This window comes from Mustelus asterias, chromosome 1 (genome assembly GCF_964213995.1).
Source record: "Mustelus asterias chromosome 1, sMusAst1.hap1.1, whole genome shotgun sequence".
NCBI classification, from domain to species: Eukaryota; Metazoa; Chordata; class Chondrichthyes; order Carcharhiniformes; family Triakidae; genus Mustelus; species Mustelus asterias.
Window position 1 is genome coordinate 145,672,333 of NC_135801.1, and position 4,710 is coordinate 145,677,042.

Sequence of the window (4,710 nt, forward strand, 5' to 3'; positions counted from 1 at the left end):
GTAATGTCGTGTAAATAAGCATCGTATTGTACTGTAAAAATGACTTTTTTTTTGTACTGTTTGTAATTATTGGATATGTCGTTTTGCAATGGCTTATTTGAGAGTTTTTTTTAATGAATATTTGAAATTAAAAAAAGATCTGTGGTGGGTAAACCTTTTGGCTAAGGTGCAAATGAGATCAAGCCTTGGAGGAGGTGCAATGCCTACTCCAATCAGCTTGGATCATGTAGATCAAGCCCAAGACAGGAGGTGAGAGCCCTGTCTTGTCAGCGTGGATCCGGAATGTCTCACTTGTTGAGACTCTAAATTGGACTTGATTTGATTGAATTGGAGTTTTTAAAAAAATCTGTGGTGGGTAAATCACTTCTCAGCCTTTTGGCTAAGATCAAGTGTAATATCGACATGCTGTACTTGGTTGAAGTCATTAGGTTACATTTTAGCTTAATTTGAAGCGATTTTTAAAAGCAGCATCTCGGCCTTTTGGCTAAGATGCAAATGAGATCAAGCCTTGGAGGAGGTGCAATGCCTACTCCAATCAGCTTAGATCAGGTGAGAGCCCTGTCTTGTCAGCTTGGATCGGGAATGTCTCACTTGTTGAGACTCTGAATTGGACTTGATTTGATTGAATTGGAATTTAAAAAAAAATCTGTGGTGGGTAAATTGTTGGAAGGTATTTTGAGAGACAGGATCTACAGGCATTTAGAGATGCAAGTACTGATTAAGGACAGTCAACATGGCTTTGTGAGTGGATAATCATGTCTCACAAATTTGATTGAGTTTTTTGAAGGGGTAACCAAGAAGGTAGATGAGGGCAGTGCAGTTGATGTTGTCTGCATGGACTTTAGCAAGGCCTTTGACAAGGTACCGCATGGTAGGTTGTTGCATAAGGTTAAATCTCACGGGATCCAGAGTGAGGTATCTAAATGGATACAAAATTGGCTTCTTGACAGAAGTCAGAGGGTGGTTGTAGAGAATTGTTTTTCAAACTGGAGGCCTGTGACCAGCGGTGTGCCTCAGGGGTCAGTGCTGGGTCCACTGTTATTTGTCATTTATATTAATGATCTGGATGAGAATATAGGAGGCATGGTTAGTAAGTTTGCAGATGACATCAAGATTGGTGGCATAGTGGACAGTGAAGAAGGTTATCTCGGATTGCAACGGGATCTTGATCAGTTGGGCCAGTGGGTTGACGAATGGCAGATGGAGTTTAATTTAGATAAATGCGAGGTGATGCATTTTGATAGATCGAACCAGGGCAGGACTTACTCAAGTAATGGTAAGGCGTTGGGGAGAGTTATGGAACCATGACAGCATCGGTGAGCGTGACTACCAGATGGTCATTGTGAACACAAGAACACAAGGAATAGGAGCACCAGTAGACCATATGGTCCATCGAGTCTGTTCTGCCATTTCATCTGATCACAGCTGATCTTGGGCTTCAACTCCGTTTTCCTGCCCACTCCCTATATCCCTTAATTCTCTGAGAGAGAGAAAAAAATCTGCCTATCCCAGCCTTAAGTATATTCAACGATGGAGCATCCATAACCTTCTGGAAAAGAGAAATTCCAAAGATTCATAACCCTTTAAGTAAAGTAATTTCTCCTCATCTCTGTTCTAGATAATTGGTCCCTTATCCTGAGACTATGTTTTAGATTTCACAACCCTGTGAAACAATCTCTCAGCATCCATCCTATCAAACTGCCTCAGACTTTCTTTTTTACGTTTTAATGAGGTTGCCTCTCATTCTTCGAAACGCCAGAGAATATAAGCTCAATCTACTTAGTCTCTCACCATAGTACAAACCCCTTATCCACCCCAGGGATGAACTTAGTGTTACATTGTTGTATCACCTCCGATACAAAGTATACTGATTCCCCAAACCTGCCTGACTTGCAGTCACACCCTTTGTCCCTGACCACTGACCAACTATCAAGTCCTGCCTAATCTAATCTGGGAACAATGGAGCAGGAGATGACTATTTGGCTCTGCAAACCTGCTCTGCCATTTACCTAGATAATGACTGATCTTCTATCTTCAACACCACCTTCCTCCACTATTCCCGTATGCTGTGATGACATTGATCTTATGGATCTTATGGAGACTTATAAGATAATGCAGGGGCTGGATAGGGTGGAGGTGGAGAGATTCTTTCCACTTAGTAAGGAAGTTAAAACTAGAGGACACAGCCTCAAAATAAAGGGGGGTCGGTTTAAGACAGAGTTGAGGAGGAACTTCTTCTCCCAGAGGGTGGTGAATCTCTGGAATTCTCTGCCCACTGAGGTGGTGGAGGCTACCTCGCTGAATATGTTTAAAGCGCGGATGGATGGATTCCTGATCGGTAAGGGAATTAAGGGTTATGGGGATCAGGCGGGTAAGTGGTACTGATCCACGTCAGATCAGCCATGATCTTATTGAATGGCGGGGCAGGCTCGAGGGGCTAGATGGCCTACTCCTGCTCCTATTTCTTATGTTCTTATGTTCTTATGATAGCCGGAGATCCATCGGCCTCTGCTTTGAACATCTGCAATGACTGAGGCATCATGGCCCTCTGCAGCATGCTTTCCAACCTCTTCTTTATCCCTTCTCATCACATTCCACCTATATGACTTATATGACTTATTTCAGACCAAGCCTGTGTACAACAAGAGGGAGTGATTCCAGGTTGGAGGTGGGGGGGGCAGCGGGCGGGGGGAGCTGAAACAACGGACCTTCTGGTCGGATATCAGAAGGACGTATTGGATATCAGAAGGACGTATTTTACACAGAGGGTGGTGGGGGCCTGGAATGCGCTGCCAGGCAAGGTGGTGGAGGCGGACACACTGGGAACGTTTAAGACTTATCTAGATAGCCACATGAACGGAGTGGGAATGGAGGGATACAAAAGAATGGTCTAGTTTGGACCAGGGAGCGGTGCGGGCTTGGAGGGCTGAAGGGCCTGTTCCTGTGCTGTATTGTTCTTTGTAATTCAAGGAGGATGCTGCTGACTTGCCAGGGGTGATGGAATCACTGTTGTGGGGAAGGCAAGATTGGCTTCTCTCAGCAAGTCAGTATAGGTGAGGTCGCCACGAGTTGATCACATCCTGACATTCTCAATCAGTTACATGCAATGTTGCACTCAGTCTGTTCATGAACTAAATCTATCTGCTCTCTCTTACAGGCATCAGCTGGTCTGTACACTCCAGCAGAACCACCAAAAGCCCAGCCCCAGCCCCCAGGTCACCTCAGACAAGGAAACCGAGGATCCGTTTGAGAAACATCCATCACTGCATTCACCTCCATCCTCCATTAGCTCAGTGACACACACTTTGATGAGTCCTAGTTTTGGAATGGACTCAGGGTCATAATCTGGAGAACACCTCACTGACACATCTCCACAGCAGTCAGAGACAGTGACAACACAGGTCACTGGCACTTGGAGGACTGCTGGAGAAAAGCATCCACTGAGTCTGGGTCTGAGTTTGATGATCAGCCTCCGGAAACAACCATGTCATACATGCTGGAAATGCAACAGGCAGCAGAAAATCAAGTAGAGTGCGAGAGGCAGTAAGCGAAAGATGGAGGAGTCCATTTGCATGCTCTTTGGCTGCAACATGCGAGCACCTAGAGGTCACCATGGGAACAGAGGCAACCACCTTAGAGACTTTGGTCCAGCAGATATGGCTAGATTTGCACTTGAACCTGCATTCCATCATTGTAGGTATTGGTGGAATCCCTCATGGCTCGATGAGGTGAGGGGAGTGGTGAGGCTCTTTGACCTTCAGGTGCTGCTTCACCTCAGGACAACAGGCAGTGTCCTTAGGCACCCATAGAGAGGAGGACCAGCAGCTGGAGACCTCAGGTGACTGCCTAGGTGGCAGCTAGAGTGTCCAGCTGATGACAATCCCCTGTGCCTGCGACCCCCATCACCTCCCGCTGTATAGGGAGGAAGGTGCTGACCTCATAAGGTGCGGTGAGAGTGACTGCCCTTGCTATCAAGGCAGCATTTAATTGAGATGCAGTCACAAAACTGGAGTCAATGGGAATCAGGGGGAAAACTCTCTGCTGGTTGGAGTCATACCATGCACAAAGGAATATATTTGTGTTGGTTGTAGGTCAATCGTCTCAGCTCCAGGACATCACTGCAGGAGTCCCTCAGGGTAGTGTCCTAGGCCCAACCATCTCCAGCTGCTTCCTCAATGACCTTCTTTCCATCATAAGGTCAGAAGTGGGGATGTTTGCTGATGATTGCACAGTGTTCAACACCATTCATGCCTCCTCAGATACTGAAGCCCATATGCAGCAAGACACGGACAACATTCAGGTTTGGGCTGATAAGTGGCAAGTAACTTCCACCCCTTACAAGTGCCAGTCATAGAGATCATAGAATCCTGCAGTGCAGAAAGAGGCCATTCGGCCCATCGAGTCTGCACCAACCACAATCCCACCCAGGCCCTATCCATATATCCCGACATATTTACCCACTAACCCCTCTAACCTATGCATCCTGGGACACTAAGGGGCAATTTAGAATGGCCAATCAACCTAGCCCGCACATCTTTGGACTGTGGGAGGAAACCGGAGCACCCGGAGGAAACCCACGCAGACACAGGGAGAATGTGCAAACTCCACACAGACAGCGACCCAAGCCGGGATTCGAACCCAGGTCCCTGGAGCTGTGAAGCAGCAGTGCTAACCACTGTGCTACCGTGCCGCCCCTATCATTCACTATCT

The 4,710-nt window shown here is 46.8% G+C and overlaps 1 non-coding gene across 1 annotated transcript; it reads left to right on the forward strand.

The window, feature by feature from the left end:
* Positions 1 to 359: 359 nt before the first annotated feature.
* LOC144501462 (U2 spliceosomal RNA) lies at positions 360 to 549 on the forward strand. The gene has a single exon (XR_013499113.1). It is a non-coding gene; the product is annotated as a U2 spliceosomal RNA (small nuclear RNA).
* The last annotated feature ends 4,161 nt before the right edge of the window (positions 550 to 4,710 follow it).